Source organism: Phodopus roborovskii, unplaced genomic scaffold (genome assembly GCF_943737965.1).
Source record: "Phodopus roborovskii unplaced genomic scaffold, PHOROB, whole genome shotgun sequence".
Lineage (NCBI taxonomy): Eukaryota > Metazoa > Chordata > Mammalia > Rodentia > Cricetidae > Phodopus > Phodopus roborovskii.
In genome coordinates, this window is record NW_026125052.1 from 12,491,647 (window position 1) to 12,509,569 (window position 17,923).

The following is a 17,923-nucleotide window of genomic DNA, read 5'->3' on the forward strand; positions in this document are numbered from 1 at the left end:
TTTTTCCATTACTAGTTTCCAGAAAAGAAGCGAAGTCAGGCTTACTTTGACAAACTGAGGAACAGTTTGGCTATTTTTCTTGGCGTTCCTGGGACCGCGGAATTCTATCCTGGCACATATCCTGGGCACTAGAGCCCTATAAACTTACTGGTTCTATCTGGATCCTGGGGGCGAGGAGGCACTGACTTGTGCCCACTGCGCGTGTATTCAGAGCATCAGCACACCTCTGAGGTTGTAAAGGATCGGGGCTCCCGAGAGGCGACAGAGGAGATTCACGGGGACAAACCTCAGGGATGGAGATGAAGAAACTTTCTGAGCTTCCTGACCCCTCTTTCTTATCCTAGTCCCAGTCTCCGCACTTTCTCCGGGTCTTTCTCTGACCGGTATACTTTCCGCGTCTCCATGTCACGGACTTTTCTACGGTAGCGTGGGGGTCGTGTTCTTGGATCTCTCCAGGGTATGGTCTGCTGGCTCCTACGCCCCGCCCCAGCCCCTCATAGGAGAAAAGCGCAGCAGGAAGCTCCGCCCCCGCTCAACATCCGTGGTCCTACAGCGCCACCTGGAGGGAATGACGGGCACGTCTCGGGATCTAAAGCCTCATTAACTCCGCCCCCGGAGTGGGATGGACCCTCCTCGTGGTGTTTCTTGTTGATCTCTGACACTAGCGCCAGTGCGTTGCCCTAGCAACCAGAAGGCGCTACTCCCCTCTCAGGGCTTTTTGCCAGCTGCTACAATAAAGGTAGTGGGTAGTGATAAGCTTTGGATCTTAATAGCCTGTCCCTGTAGTTGTCACTTCCAGGCCGGGTGTGTAGGACACGCCTGGAATCCCAGCCCTTGGCAGGTGGAGGCAGGAGGATCACAAGTTCAAGGTCATCTTTTACTACGTAATGAGTTCGAGACCAGCCTAGGTTGCACGAGACATTATCTTAAAACAAAACCAAAAGAGCAGACCGGATATTTATATCGCATTTGGCTCCATCTGTGCTTAGAGAACTCGGCGAAGGTGCGGAAATAGAAGTCTTTTCATTATAAATGCTCACTTTCCAGAGTGACTGTGTATACAACCCTTTTTCCTGAGTCACTGTGCACATAGCCCCGGGATGCAAAAAGGCATCCCTGGAAGGAGAGAGAGGAAAGATGGTGCAATTTAATTGTGGAGTTCAGGGGCCAGGTCAGCAATGGGAAAGAAGCTCTTCAGAAATACTTCTCGAATATTCTCCCACCCATAGAGCTTGGCTCCGTCCAAGGTCCCTAAGTGACCACAGGGCCCAGAGGAGCAAACTTCCTCCTGGCAACCTGGCATGGCCCTGCAATTTCAGTTGTGCAAGGTCGGGAATGGAAGCGTCAAGCAGGAGCTAGAAGCTTCATGCAAGCTGGCAATTCTTTGACCCACACGATGCTGTCTGCATTTTATTAAGGGGTACACCGAGACCCCGAAACTTTCATGTATACGGCAGCTCCCACAAAGTCAAGTTCCTCACTCTTCTAGAATATCAATTCCTTGCTCACACTTGGACCGCAGAGGGTGTGGGACACACAAGCCTATAACCCCAGTACTTGAGCAGTGGAGGCTGCAGAAATTCAAGGTCATCTTCTATTAGTGTAATTGAGATAACCCTAGGCTACAGATGGGACATAGTCTTTAAAAGAACCCAAACCAGAACACAGTCACGGGGTAAGGGCGACAAGGAAGTGTCCCTTCACCTGTTATAGCTAAAGGCTACCCTGATCCCATAGGGAAAGTTTGGCAAAGCAGCCTGGAGTGGGTAGCACAGAGGGTTGCGCTGAACTGTCATAGTGTCGGGGACCCCAAGCCTGTCTTTCTGGCTATGGAGTGCCTGCCCCCCACCCCTGCGCTTCCTGCAGCTAAGTGGAGTCCCCAAGACAGCAAGCCTGGCTGGCAGCCCCTGCACCAGCTTCCCGAAATGATAGCCTCATCAGTGCTGCCATAGGCCGAAGCCGGAGGCATTTCGGGAAGGGAGTCCGCAGTTCCGAGCTGGGGCTTGCTCTTCCATGTCCACCTATCCTAGCGTCCTTCCTTGTCTAGCTCCCCTGTGCCCCAGGGGAAGACCCAGCAGATCTGGAGGGTACTCAGCCAAGAAGCCTTAGGGCCACCCCTTTTCCTGCAGCTGATTAGCATCAGGTGAGAAACTGAGTTCTCGGGAACTTAGGCCCAGCCGGAGGGAATTGGAGAAATACAAACTCAGGGACTTGGTACAGGGAAATGACAGTCATGTCTAGACCTTTCAACCCTCTTTATAGTAACTGGAGTCAGCTCAGTCCTACTCCACGCTCAACACACACAGAGGCATGCACACACAGAGGCTGTGCTCCTCCTGCATACCTGAAGTATGCCCAGCCCTACAACCAACACACACACACACACACACACGGACAGACGGACACGCGCTGTGTTCCTCCCAACTCCCTCCGACTCCCTCCAATTGGCTGGCAGGCAGGCAGGGAATGTGGGATTGGTTCTCACCCTGACACTGACGATGACACTGAAGACGGATGACTGGACCACTGGAGGAGTGGACAGGGGGACAGGGCTCTTTTCGAGTCTGCACTGATCGGTGGAGGCGGAGCTGGCAGGCCTGGGAGAGGGATCAACAAAGCAGCGGGAGCCCACGCTTTCTTTGCCCTCAAGCCCTTTGAAACTCACTGAAGCCTGCTGTGTTTTCCTTCCGGAGGCTTAGACAGGAGGGTTTGGGGCTACCCTGGACTTTACATACCCTGTCTCAAAACAAAAAAACAAGAAAAACTTTCTATATTGTGTGCAGAAATTAATTCTGATCTCTTCTACAGCAGCGATCCTTCAACTCTGGATTTTGGCAATGGGAATAATTTACTGGGCACAACCCTACTGTCTTCTCTCCCCTTCCAACCTGGGTCTCATTCATTTATTTGTAGGTGATGAGCCAGTCACTGGGGAGTAATGAGGGTTACCAGTGGGGGTTGGGGTGGAGGGTCCAAAGAAAAGGGTTAGATTTGAGGGTTATGTCAAGGTATAATTACCTTTAAAAAACTCTAATCCCAGCTGGGTGGTGATGGTGTAGGTACACACTTTTAATCCCAGCACTTGGGAGGCAGGGGCAGGCCTGTGAGTTCCAGGCCAGCCTGGTTACTGAGTGAGTTTCAGGAAAGGCTCCAAAGCTACACAGAGAAACCCTACCTCAAAAAACAAAACAAACAAACAAATCCGATTCTGTTCTTTCTGAGCAGTGATGGGAACGCAGGTTCAATACATAAGATGTGTGTACTTTTTAGTAAGAACTTTCAACAAAAAGTTAAGCAAATAGTTGCCAAATTATATTCTAGCGTCATTTGCATGGCCTTCTTCTGGTCCCCAACCTCTCCTTCATCTTAGATGAAGGCCCAGAGACATGAGAGTGGCTGTGAAGGGTGTAGATACAGATGACTGTGGTCCCTTCACACAGGCTGTTTGGGGGGAGTCTGTTCTAATCATAATACTGCGATAAAAAATTCTTTTCAAATGAATTTTTTTCCAACAGATATTTCATAACTGGCTGTTCTGAGCTGGACGCTTAGACTGGAGATTGACAGGAGCCTTTTTTTTTTTTAATTGATTTATATCTTTTGGGGGAGGTTATTGGAGACAGGATTTCTCTTTGTAGCCCTGGGTGCCCTGGAACTTGCTCTGTAGACAAGGCTAGCCCCTGGCAGTCTTGAAACTAGTTCTGTAGGTCAGGATGGCCTTGAACTCAGAGTCAGAGATCTGCCTTCCTCTGCCCAATGAGTGCTGGAATTAAAGGTGTATGCCACCACACTTAGCTTGTGTGTGTGTGTGTGTGTGTGTGTGTGTGTGTTTGTGTGTGTGTTATGTAAGCATACTTTCAGAGGCCAGGAGAGGGCATTTGATCTCCTAGAGCTAAAGTTCCAAGAGATTGTAAACTGTCAGGTCAGGTGCTGGGAACCCAACTCTTGTCCTCTGGAGAAGCAGTAAGTTCTCTTAATGATGAACCATGTCTCCAGCTCCTGATGGGAACTTATTTTTTTTTTAATATTTATTTATTTTGTGTACAGCGTACAGTGTTCTGTCTGCATAAACACCTGCAGACCAGAAGAGGGAGCCAGATTTCATTACAGGTGGTTGTGAGCCACCATATGGGTCCTGGGAATTGAACTCAAGACCTCTGGAAGAGCAGCCAGTGCTCTTAACTGCTGAGCCATCTCTCCAGCCCCTGATGGGAACTTCTAAAATGAATCGGAAGGCACACTTTCTGATCAAGACTCCAGCTTGATTGGAGATAAGGAGTCTATAAACCTTCAGAGGAGACCTTGAATTACACCATGATAGAAAACATCTGAGGAGGGGCTGGAAAGAAGGCTCCAGAGGTCCTGAGTTCAATTTCTAGCAACCACATGGTAGCTCACAACCATTTGTAATGAGATCCGGTGCCCTCTTCTGGCCTACAGGAACACATGCAGGAAGAACACTGTCTACATAATAAATAAATCTTTTAAAAAAGAAAACATCTCCCAGATCTAACAAGGGTTCCAGCCCCAGATCCCAACCCTGTTTCAATAGTTATTTATTTGTTTATTTACTTTTATGAGAATTAGTGTTTTGCCTGCATTTGTATCTGTGTGAGGGTGTCAGAACTCATGGAGCTGGAGTTATAGACAGGGGTGAGTTGCCATGTGGGTGCTGGGAATTGAACCCAGAAACCTGTGGAAGAGCAGTTAGTGCTCTTAACCACTAAGCCATCTCTCATGTCTTTTGTAATTGTAGACTGTGTGTATCTGCCTGGGGAGCTGATAAAGGGTGTGTCTTCCCTGGTATGAGCTGAAATAAGCTGCTTCTTCCTGGACAGGACGTGAGCAGATCACAGTGGGCATGAATAAATAACTGCTACTTTGTGTCTCTCCATAACTGCTACTTTGTGTCTCTCTGCACACTAGCTATACTAGTGCCCTCAGAACAGCCTAGCCAGGTAGACATTCTTAGCCTTGCTTTTAACAAATAAGGCAACTGAGGGCCTGAGAAGTAGAGTAACCCATCTTAAGACAAAGAGGTAAGACTTAAAGCCTTGATGGCCTACCTCTTTGCCTATCACTCTTCAAACCTAAAGAGCCAAAGAGCTCGGATTGTACTCTAAGAAAAACAAGGATCAATTGAAGACTTACTTTTTTTTCCTTTCTTTTTTCCTCCCTGAGACAGGGTTTCTCTGTGTAACAGCCCTGGCTGTCCTGGAACTTGCTTTGTAGATGGTGCTGGCCTCGAACTCAGAATTCACAGAGATCTATGCACCTCTGACTCCTGAGTTCTGGGGCTAAAGGCATTTGCCACCACTGCCTAGCCTTCAAATAGTTATAGTGTTCAGTGGTGCAGTGCTTGGCCATAGTTTGAATTATATAGAGAAGTATACATAGGTAGATAATCTGCAGCCATCCAGTTGAAGGTGCATTGAAACTGGATGGCCTAGGCTCACCTTGAGCTCCCCATGTATCCTAGGATGACCCTGAAGTTCTGATTTTCTATCTTCCAAGTGCTGGGATAATAGCTGAATGCCACCATGCCCTGGCTATCTGGGACTTGAGATTGAATCTGGGGAAATCTGGGGATTTGTACAAACTAAGCAAGCAGTCTACCAGCTGAGTTATCTCTCCAGCCAGGTGAATTCATATTATATACATTTGAATTCATTCCTTTTTCTTTTCTTTTCTTTTTTTTTTTTTTTCAAGACAAAGTTTCTCTGTGTAGCCCTGGCTGTCCTGGAACTCACTCTGTAGATCAGGCTGGCCTCAAACTCACAGAGAAACAGGTGTGAGCCACCAAGGCCTAGCAGATTTTTTCCTTTTAAGTCCATGCTTTAAAGTGAGTATTCAGTACAAATTAGATACTAGATATAGACATATCCATACTTTTGTAACCCCAGAACTTGAGAAGTGGAGGTACACGGATCAGGCATTCAAGGACACCCTCAGCTATGTAAAAAGTTTGAGGCCTGACTGGGCTACATGAGACTCCATATCCAAAAGTCAAAATAAATACAGAAGCAAAATCAAACACACCTTCCAGCTTTATTGCCAGTCTTAGCCCCCACACAGCTTGCAATCATGCTGAAAGCCTGAAGACTTGGTGTTTTTGAATGAATGAAACACTGTCAGCCACTCCAACGGGACCTGTGATTTAGATATTCTGGAAGCATCTTTAGAACAATAAGTTCAAAAGCCAGTATGATGGTGCACACCTATAGTTTCAGCATTTGGGAGGCAGAGGCAGGCAGATCTCTGTGAGTTCAAGGCCAGCCTGCTCTACAGAGTGAGTTCTAGGACAGCCAGAGCTATATAGTAAGACACTGTTTCAGGAAACAAAACAATAATTTCACCAATATCTCCATATTTAGTGCCCTCTTGTCACCCACATACCACCACCCTGAAAATAGACTCACTGTGCGTGCACGCACGCGCGCGCACACACACACACACACACACACACACACACACACACACACACACACTCCCTAAAGAAAGAAATTGCAGCAAGAGAGAAAATCTGATGATATTTGCGCAGACCAGCATGGTTTCTCTTTATCTGAACCCATGATTTAACTTGAGGACTGGGGTTGAAGCCCAGCTAGGTACTTGTGCTTAACACATGTGAGGCCTTTTATACACCCTCAGCATAGAAGAAAACTCTAGACATCGCCAAAAGCGGCGAGTGTGAGAGAGCCTTGGATATGTGAGAATGAATGGGGTAGATAAATGATTGAAGAGACCTGTCACAGCTGTTTCTTAGCCTCCATGAATTGAGGAACCCATCACTATCACTCTGAGGGCCTTCCCTGTGGCTGGATACCCATCAGGCTCATGAGACATCCCCTCCCAGAAGATGGCAGAGAAATCCAAGAATTCAGACCTTGGTGAGTAGACAATATGAAAACAGAAGTCGGGGCTAGAGTGATGGCTCGGCAGTTAAGAGCCTGGCCACTCTTCCAAAGGACCTGGGTTCAATTCTCAGCACCTACATGCAGCTCACAACTGTGTGTAACTCCAGTTCCAATGGATCTGGCATCCTCACACAGACATACATACAGCATACAGGCAAAACCCCAATGTACATAAAAATAAATCCTTATTAAAAATCAAATTAATTAATTAAAATAAAACAGTAATCAAGCAGCCGGGTGTCAGTGGCCCACGCCTTTAGTTCCAGCACTCGGGAGGCAGAGGCAGGCGGATCTCTGTGAGTCCGAGGCCAGCCTGGTCTACAAGAGCTAGTTCCAGGACAGGCTCCAAAGCTACAGAGAAACCCTGTCTCAGGAAAAAACAAAACAAACAAACAAACAAACAAAAAAAAAACTAGTAATCAAACTTAGCGGCTGGAAGGATTTGTCAAGCGGGCTTAATGGCCTGAGTTCCATTTTCCAAACCTGCAGAGGAAGGAGAGAACTGACTCTCAGTTGTCCTTTGACCTCCACGTGAGCGCCATGGCATCGGCATGACTAAGTGTGCACACACTAATAGTGATAGTAATAACAGCCATAATAATAAACCCCGCGCACGCACGCACGCACGCGCGCGCACACACACACACACACGCATGCACGCACGCACGCACTCACGCACACACAAAACCAACCCATCCTAGTTTTGTGTTCTAGGAATGGGAATCGGAAAATAAGGTCCTCGCAGGTTTTCCCAGAAGGTGGCGCTGTAAGACAAGCACCATGTAAATTCTCCTGGCCTTGCTGGTCTGAAGCATGCAGCCTCACCGAATCAGACTTGAAGGAGTTGAGGGTTGGATTCCTAGAGATGTCCTAGAAACTCCAGGTAAATACCACAGGGTGTAGGTCCTGCATCAAAGCTGTGAGCATCCCGGTGGGGATGAGAAGGTGCACGACCATTGTGCTGAACAAACAAAGAATTAAGAAAACCAGACCTCCCACTCGGGCTCTGGAGACTGGGTTTTCTCTGAGTTGGGGCAGGTTGGAGAAGGGGGCAGGGAACTCCCAAACTCAATAAAGTTTACACTGGAGGGCAGGGAAAGGTATTTGAGGGACGCTGGGTGAGCAAACTGGGGACCCTCGGGAGATGAAGTGAGGCCCACAGGCTGATTCATTCAATGTGGCACAGCTAACAAAGAACAGAGCTTGGCATGAGTAATAGTGCCCACCCCTCACCACTCTCAAGGGTCTTTGGTTTTTGTTTTTGTTTGTTTTTTTGTTTTGTTTTGAGACAGTATCCCCTATGTATCCTTGACTGGTCTTAAACTCACAATCCTCCTGTCTCAGCCCCCTCATGATGCTGACAATCACAGCAATATGCTAGCATATCTAACAGCTTTTGCTTGCCTTTCCTTACCCTATATTTTCTGCAAGACAACAGCAATTAATGTATGGCATTTCCTTGACACTGAGTGACTTCCTAAGCATTTCAAATGGCAGCAGAGTTTCTTAAAAAAAAAAAAACAATTCATAGTTCTCTTTCTTTCTTTTTCAGATAAGTAGTTTTCTTTCTTTTCTTTTTTTTTTTTTCAGATAAGTTCTGAAAGGTAAGGGAATGTGCTCAGTAGTAGAGCGCTTAAACAACATGCATGAAGTTTCAGATATATATATATATATATATATATATATATATATATATATATCATCAAGCTTCATTGAAACTGGGTGTGTAGGTTGGGCTGGCCTTGAACTCCCTATGTAACTAACCTAGGATGCCCTTGAAGCTCTGACCCTCACATCCACCTCCCAAGTTCTGGGATTACAGATGTGTTCCACTGTCCCCTGTTTATGTGGGGCTAGGGACTGAATCCAGGGATTTGTATATACAGAGCAGGCATTCTGCCAATCCATGTATAACTCCAGTCACCTGAGTTTATATATATTAGCATCCATTCCTTTTAAACACCTTTAAGCTTTAAAATAAGTATTCAATACCCATTTATTAGCTATGTATATAGATATACTCATATATAGCTATTTTGTGCCATTATTGCTATCCATATCTAGTCCAATAATTGTTTTTGTTTGTTTTTCTGTCCCTTGGGTATGAACTCGTAATCCTGTGTATAGGAGGCAAGCAGTGTACAACTAAGCTACATCCTTGGTTTTTTGTTTGTTTGTTTGTTTTTCAAGACAGGATTTCTCTGTGTAGCCTTGGCTGTCTTGGAACTCGCTCTGTAGATCAGGCTGGCCTCCATCTCATAGACATCCATCTGCCTCTGCCTCCTCAGTGTGAATTATTATTTCTTTAGATTTGTTTTATGTATTTGAGTCTTTGCCAGTATGTCTGTGTATATACTGTATGTGTACCTGGTGCCTATGAAGCCAGAAGAAGGTGGGAACCCCTGGAACTGGAGTTACAGATGGCTGTGAGCCACCATGTGGGTACTGGGAATTAACTTGGGTCCTCTTGGAGAACAAGTGTTCCTAACCACTGAGTCATCTAGCAACTCCCCATTATGCTTTGAGACAAGATGACAAGCCCTCTCACCACCCTTGAAGCTCACAACATCAGCTGGCTGGCCAGGGAGTGCCGGGACTAACCTGTTGCCATGCTGCTGCCGCTGGGGCTGCAGAATCATGGCTACACTCTACTTTTCTACTTAGGTTCTAGGAATCCAGGCTTGCTCAGCAGTTACTCTACCTACTGAGTCATCTCCCCTGCCCTTAGCATTTTTCCTTAATAATAACACGAAGGTGAGAGTACATATGCATAGCCCCAGTATTTGGGAGGTGGAACCAGAGGATCAAGGAATCAATATCAAGGGGGAGAGGGGAGGGCACACCTTTAACCCCCCACTTGGGAGGCAGGAGCAAGTAGATCTCAGTGAGGTCAAGGCCAGCCTGGTCTTCCAATACAAACTGAGTTCCAGGACAGCTAGGACTGTTGTGACACAGAGAAACCTTGTCTCAAAAAAAAAAAAAAGCAAAGCCTGACCTGATGATGTAACAGTGATGACGAAATAATTAACAAGATCTTTCTCCTGCCATTTTTCAAAGAAAAATATATATATATAAAACAAAAAGAAAAACCCCACGAAGTTCTAGTAAGACTTACGCCAACATGCATTTTTAAGCCCCGTAGAAATACTCCTTTTCTCCTTACAACTATTCTCCATTTACCTATGCAACTTTCTTTGCACCTCTGACCTCTATGAGGTAGACAGATGTTGTCATCCGTACTTGACATGTGGGGAAACTGAGTCTGTTCTCTGCTCCTGGGAACAGGAAACAAAAAAATGAGACAGGAATCCAGGTGTGGTGTGGGCTTCCCCACGAAGAAGGGGAGCCTTCAGTTAGGCCTCTGCCCTTCCTATTTGTTGTTCCCTGGTGCACTAAGAAAGTGTCCTGGGGCCAGCAAGATGGCTCCCTTATGGCTGCCAAAATGGCTGGAATTAGACCAATGGGCAGCAGGAGGTGTGAGCAAAGGAAAGATGGGAGGAGCCAGCAGAGCAGAAACTTTGGGGGCAATATCCAAAATCAGCCCAAAGCTGGGTGTAGTGGTTCACACCTGCAATCCCAGCACTCAAGGCAGGAGGATTGCCACCAGTTCAAAGCCAACCTGAGCTCCAAAACTGAGTGCACAAACCTCAGGTACAGATTGAGATTCTAAGAATAAATACATAAATTAATAAGTTAATAATCAACCCTCCAATACAAGAATCCCAAGAAGCCTTGCAGACACTGTCCTTGCCATGCCTAGGAGAATCAGGGTGCAGACTCGCTGCTTTTATGAGACAAGGATCAAGCAATTGTTTACACAGCCTGGAAAGCATGCTGGGCTTGCTAGTCCATGCTGGTTTCCAGAGCCCGTGGGTGATGTCCCTCTGTTGGGCAAACTAAAACAAAGGGGAAAAGAAATCAAATGTGGATCTTTAACTCCAAATCCCTCTGTTGGGGTGAGGACAATTGGAGTCTCCCTTAAGCTCTATGTGAATAAACTGAGGGGAGCTAAGGGGTAGCAGGATGACAGAGGCTGAGAAGATTAGCAGGGACACAAGAGAGCTAGGGCTTGCCCAGAGTGCAGGGACAAGCTGCCCACCAAGATGGGTCTCAGGGGACACTCAGCTTGAAGCTCAGACGTGGAGAGGTGGCAAGGCGGAAGTTAGAATGTCTCAGGGTAAATGGCCTTAAGGGATCTATTTGTAGGAGCAGAGGCCCAGAGGCTGCCTGTGTGGGAGCTGCTTAGGGCTCTGGGTCACAAGAGAATTGAATAAGGAGTATCCCTGATGACAGGTTTTTCTCCTCCTCTTCCTGACTCTCTCTCTTCCATTCTCCTTAAACCCACAGAATCCCTTAGGCAGCTGGGATCAACAGAAGTTGGATACCGATGCGTGTACAAGGGAAATGGGGGAGCCTTGAAACGGTAGAACCTGGGAGAGGTTACCCGTGTACAGGGCAAATAAGGGCAGCCTGGAAACAGCTGGATCTGGGGAGATAGAACTGCCTAGTGAGAGAGCAAGCGGGGGTCCTGGAAACTGCCGAATCCAAGGAGGCCAATTTGTGTACCAGGGAACTATAGGGGAACCTGGAAACAGCAGGATCTGGGGAGACAGCTCGTGTACAGGGGGGCAGAGAGAGCGTGTATGAGAAGCCTGAAAACAGTTGAATCTGGGGAGATAAATTCATGTGCAGGGGGAACTAGGGGAGTCTGGAAACAGCACAATCTGGGGAGATGCATCAGTGTACAGTAGAAACCGCGGTGGCCTGGAAATGGGTTCTTGGGGAGATGGCGATGAGTGTGATTGTAGTAGGAGGGCGTGAGAGCCTGGGGTGCAGGAAGATAGGTGGGGACTGGAGTAGAATCACAGGGTGGGGTGGGGTAGTAGAGGGCTTTATGGAAAGGCCTTGCCTCCTAGGCTTGAGCTAGACCCCTTCACATCTTCCTGCAGACAGGCCAGGGTAAGGGGGCAGCTTTTCCAATGGGGATCCAAGGTTTTGTATGGCAGGAAGACAAGAGCTTTTGTGGGCACAGTTGCTGCCCTGGTTTTGAAATAAACAGGGCCTGTAATTCCCTAGAGGAGCCAGCTAAGGAGCTGGGGTGGGGGTGCTGTGAAGAAGAGAAGGGAGTCTCTTCCCAGCTCTTCTCTGATGGGGACAGGCCTCTTTCTGCTTGTCCAGTGACCAGCCTGACCTCTCTCTTCAGTGGTTCCCTTCTGACTGACAGACAGACAAAGACAGAGCTGCAGACAATGGACTGAAGGAGGCCTCACAAAAAGCCCCCTCCCCACACACCAACCCCTGCCGAGAGGCCCCAGGCCAGCTAGGGCCAGAGCTGTCACTCTGGTGGCTGCTGTCTTCAGGTGACAGGCCTTCAGGGGACGGGGTGACTAGAGCTTGGGAAGGCCTGAGATTTTTGGGATTCTGTCTGCAGCTCTTGGAAACCAGAACTTCCCAGCCAGCTGCCTCCAAGGGAAGGAAAGGCCCCAGCAGCAACAGCCAGGCAGATCCCACTGCTTGCTAGCTATGGGGTCTAAGGCCAGCAAGGAGGATACCTTTTTGGGTCTCAGTTTCTTATCCATAACCTGAAGGATTGTTCTGAATTTGGAAGGAGCCTTCTGGCTCTAATATGAAGATTCTTTAACAGACTGCACAGAGACCTGAGAGGCACATTTGTCCTCCTTAAGGCTACAGGCAAACAATGGGAGGAGGCTGGCTTGGGGGACACTGGGAGTGTTTAAAGGCAATGATGCTTTCCTGCATCAATAATGCCTCTAGAACATGCATGTTTCTGCTTTAAATCACTCCAAGGGCCCGGTCCCTTTAAGAAAAACTGGTTTGTTTTTGTTTTTTGTTTTTGTTTTTGTTTCCTCCCTCTTCAACCACTTTGGGCTTCCTGGTTTGTGATTTGGGGTGGGATATGGAGTCACATCTCTGCCTTTCTTCTGCTTTTGTGATGCTACCAAGTGTCCAAGCTCCTTGCCCATGGCCTCTGTTAAACCCCAGAGTCTCAAGGAGAGGACTATCCTTCCCAATGGGAAAATCTCTCTAGGCACCTCAAATCCTTGAGTGTTGTTGTCCCCTACCTCTACAAAGCTTGGAGTGGCTTTTGCAGGCCACTACTTGCAAAGCTCCCGGCTGAGAGTATATCAGAGGCCACCTGTAAAGGAACCAAGCTTAGCCTGGGAGTACTGATGTCATAGTGTGTGGGATTATGGACAAATGCTCCCAAGAGACACTGAACTAACTCAGGCCCAGTCTGCATGGGCTGAATGTGTTTTTCCCTTCTTCTCTTAGACTGTTGTTGCTGTTGTTTTATTTTGAGGCAGGGGCCCGTGTCTTACTTTGTAGCCCAGGCTGGCCCTGAACTTGCCTGGGTCTCCAAAGTTCTTAGCTTACATTTAGGCTCGAGTCACCAACTTGACCTTCTCCTTAGTCTGAAATACCAGAGCTAACACTCATTCTCGGATGGATCCAGAAACCTGTACTTTGCTCCCATCCCTTGCTCCAATTTCCAGCACCTTCATTATCAAAATAACAGAGGCCTGCCTGTCGTCTCAACCTCGTGGTCAGATGACCCTTTCACAGGGGTCACCTAAGACCATTGGAAAAGACAGATGCTTACATTGTGATTCATAACAATAGCAAAATTACAGTTAAGAAGTAGCAACAAAAATAATTTTATGGTTGGGGGTCACCACAACATGAAGAACTTTATTAAAGGGTCCCAGCCTTAGAAAGGTTGACAACCACTGGCTGCCTGTCTTACTTCTCCCAGGGGCCTCAGGGAACTTGCTTCTATATAACCCAAAAAATAGAATGTCCTGGGACAGTGTTGGAAGCTGGGCTCTGGAGACCCCATGCTACCAAAAACATCCAGGGGAGTGGGGTGCAGAACCATTTCCACACGAGGGCCAGTCGTTGCTAAGCAGAGAGGTGAGCACAGGACACCTCTAGCTCTCTGTTTGCTTGGACACTTGCTGGGATTCAGCCCCAGCTCTTAATGAGTCCTCAGGACGGTGATGCGGGAGCTGAAGGGGTAGTGGGCTGGGCAGAGGAGGGGAGGGGGAGGGGAACTGATTAGAATCCCGGCCGTATGTCGAATGCTGCAGAGATGGAGGTAATCACTGAGCGGGCGAGACAGTGTGCTCGGCGACAGCAGGCGGCCCGGCCGTCGCTATAGCAACGGCGGCCTCCGGGGCGCGAGGCTCAGCGCTGCTCAGCGTCCGCGGCGGAACATCTGCTTTGCGCCCGGCTGCTGGGAGTTGGGGGGTGGGGGGAGCGCCGACTCGGTGGTTCCCCCCACCCTGCGAAAAAGAAACAAATTAGGCCAACTGTCCAATGAGGGGCCGCAAATGTATTTATTAATGCGAGGGAAAGGTTGTTCCGGAGCGCAGTTTGATTAATGTTTGAGTCTTCAGCTTGTCAGTCTGGTTTTGTCTCCTGCAAAGGGGGGAGGTGGGGGGGGGAAGGGGAGCTGGGGAGTAGGGGGCTGGTAGGGGAGTGGGGAGGAGAGAGACAACAAAGCAGGAGGGGATGTTAATAGCCAAATAGGCTCTTTTTCATGTTTCCCTCCGCCTGCCACCCTTGATGGATGGCTCAGACAGACACTGGAGAGCATTAGGGAGAGGCGAGCCCTTCAGAGCAATGGGAGAATCGAGGAGACAGGGCTGTAGGAACCTGGCTGGGGTCTTTGGGGAGGGAACTCTCGGAGACTTGTAAGGGAATGACCCCAGGAAACGGATAACTCCTGGGGAAACTATAGGAAAATGGTACTGGCTGTTTAAAAGTGTCCCCTTATCTCCCTATTGTCCTCTGGACCTTAAAGACTGGCACCAGAGGGTGCCGCTGCAGGTACCTCCGAATTACAGGCAGGCTCAAGCTTTCGGCCTGCTTAGGGTTGAGAAGGAGAGGTGGTCAACAGTCTGTCCCTTCAAATTCACGCCTCTTGCCTCCTGCTCTCTTTCCACTCAGCTCCTCTGTGGCATTCCTGTTTTGACATTGGTGCCTCCTGCCCACTTTTCTCTTTGTCTCTGCTATTGTTTCTTTCCTCCATCTCCTCCGCCCCAGCTGGGTGACATCAGCTGCTTATGTTCGGGCCTGCCTTGCTGAGATGCTGCCTGGGTAGCCTGATCACATACAATGTTTATTATTTTCTGAAGCCATGGAGACACTGAAGTTCCGTAGGAACCCTAACTTGACCCGGGTCTTGAGAAATGCAACCCTATCCCTTTGCTGCTCTCCTATCAAATGCTTCTCAGTCCTAGCCAGCTAGCTACCTAGAAGCTAAGAATTACAGATTTCTGGCCAGGCCTGGGACTCAGAAACACAGGAGTCTCCAAAACTCAGGCTGCTCTGAACAGAGGCTTCCTCCAGACAATCCCATGTTCCCAAATAAACAAAGTGGAGAGAAAAATGTACACCTTTTAAAGCCCAACACACGTAGTCAGATGGACTTTGTGGCTCGTTTCCCTGCTTGTTCAAGGAAGGATTTGGTCCATGCACATGATGGGCTTCGAAAGAGTGAAGCTATTAAAGGCTGAACAGTTGCTTAAGCAGGTCAAACTTCACTTCCTGTGGAAGTTTTACACTATCATCAGCAACACTGTTGTTGCTGAAGTCTTGGAGGGAGAGGGTGACCCAGTTCAAATGTAGCCACAGCAGGGGGAGTGAGAGCCATGGGGCTCATATCAAAGCTTGTTCAACACTGTTTCCCTTCTCACCAGCTGGATGTCTAAGCCTTTGTTTTCTCATCAGCAGAATGGGCGGGTGTTGTGATAGCTTTTTGTTCCCCAGGTGGTCCGAAGGGATGCGTGAGCCATTCACTCCACATGAAACCAATAGTAAGAACCCCGAGTTCGTCCTACTTCAGCCTGATTCTATTCATCTCTGCTTGAAAATACTGGGGTTACATATGTATGCTGCCACAGCAATCTTCAAGTACTTATAAAACTACAAATTGGACCAGTGAGGTGGCTCCATGGGTAAAGGTGCTTGCCACCGAGTCTTAAGATCTTAGTTTGAAAGCCAGGCAGTGGTGGTGTTTGACTTTAATCCCAGCACTCGGGAGGCAGAGGCAGGTGGGTCTCTGAGTTTGAGGCCAGCCTGGTCTACAGAGAGAGTTCCAGGACAGCCAAGGTTATACAGAAGAAAAAAAAAAAAAAAACCCTGAGTTTGATCTCTAGATCCCATATGGTAGACGGAGGAAACTGTCTCAAGTTGTGCTCTTACCTATACACACAGTTCATGGCATATGTGCCCGCTCCATGAAGAAATAGTTACAAGTCTTCTATTATTTCTTCTTTTTTTCTTTTCAGTCTTTTGAGATGGGGTTTCTCTGGGTAATTATCCTGGCTCTCCTGGAATTCATTCTGTAGGCCACTCTGGCCTTGAACTCACAGAGATCTGCCTGCCTCTGCCTCCCAAGTGCTAAGATTAAAGGTGTGTGCCACCACAGCCCAGCTGTTTTTTATTTCTTGTCTTTGCTTTCTTTTTCCTTTTAAGACAGGCTCTCTGTGTAGCTCTAGCTGTCCTAGAACTCTCCACTACCTGGCTGGCCTCAAAATTACAGACATTACCTGCTACAGCCTCTCCAGTGCTGGGATTAAAGGTGTGTACCACTATGCCCAGCTCATTTTCCTTTCCTCTTTCTCTTTAGGGGAAGATTAATCTAGCGGTATTTCGGTGGTATATAGACTACAGTTATAAGGGAGAGATCAGGAATGAGCAAAAGAAGACAAAAGACAAAATAAAGAGTGACCACAGAAAGAGGGCAAAGCAAAGCATGGTGACAGAATGTACGTTAGGGAGAAAGGGAAGAGGCACTGAGCTCTAAGACTTTGAACTTGAGTGATAGGAAGGAAAGCCAAAGAACCAGTGTTTGGGCAACCTTCCTCCGCTCTGGCTGGAGTCCAAGCTGCCTTAGTTCAGCGGATCACAGGATGAGCTTATCATGGCTTCATATTTCCTGCACGTCCGTTATGATGGGAAGTCAATGGTACCCGACTTCCATCAGTCCATTACGTGTTTTGAGATGTTGGGAATTGATCACCTTGTATATCTTCCTTTGTCCACCTGCCTCCCCATGACTGATCTTGGAGGTTAAGGGTTCGTCTCTTGGTGAATACAAATAGCCCTTTTGAGGGCTTAAGGCTGAGCTCCACTGGCTTCACACTTTAACAAATGAGCCAAGAAGAATGTGCCCATCACACAGGTCCTGTCCGCCGGGACCTCAAACTCTAAGATGGTGTGCCATTTGCCTATCAAGTAATGAGGCAAATTTATAAGCAAATACCCTAGGAGCCATTTCTCTCTTGGAAGATATTCCTCCCAAAGAACCTCCCCAGGAGGATGCACTTGCTCCAAATGCTTCCATGGCTGAAAACATGTGGTCAGGTTCTGGGGGAGCCGTCTTCGGTTGTGGCACATTTGGTTTGCTCCCTCAGAGGCACTAAATCTGCATCTTTGGGAAGTGGGATGGCTTATTGCTAACATCTTTCAGAAATGAAGCACCCAGGTTGCTTTTAACAATGGTAAAATGTTGAAATGAAATCATAGCCAGGCACTGTGCTGAGGCTGGGTAGGAGGCTTACCTGAAAAATTCAAGGTCAGCCTGGGAAATGGGGCAAGACCTTGTCAAACAAACAAAAACCAGATTCATAGTGTTTCCTTTTCTCTTTCATGCCTTTCCCTTTCTTCCTTCCCCTCTATTCCTTACTTTCTCCTCCTCTTCCTCTCCTCCTCCTTCTTTTTGAGACAGGGTCTCACTGTATAGCCTGGGCTGTCCTGGAGCTCTCTATGTAGACTAGGCTGGCCTTGAACTTACAGAGCTCTCCCGTCTCTGCCTCCTGAACACTGGAATTAAGGTGTGCACCACTACACCCAGCTCCTCTTTTTTTCTTGAGATCAAGTTTCACACTGTAGACCAGGCTAGCCTCGTGATGGTCCTCCTCAATCTCCCAGCGGCTGGGACTACAGGTTAGTTGGGATTATGGCAATGAGTCATCACC

General features: G+C 47.9%; 1 protein-coding gene across 1 annotated transcript in view; it reads right to left on the minus strand.

The window, feature by feature from the left end:
- The window catches only part of Cdk5rap3 (CDK5 regulatory subunit associated protein 3), a 720,787-nt gene that overhangs the window by 669,088 nt on the left and 33,776 nt on the right, over positions 1-17,923 (minus strand). The window lies entirely within an intron of this gene.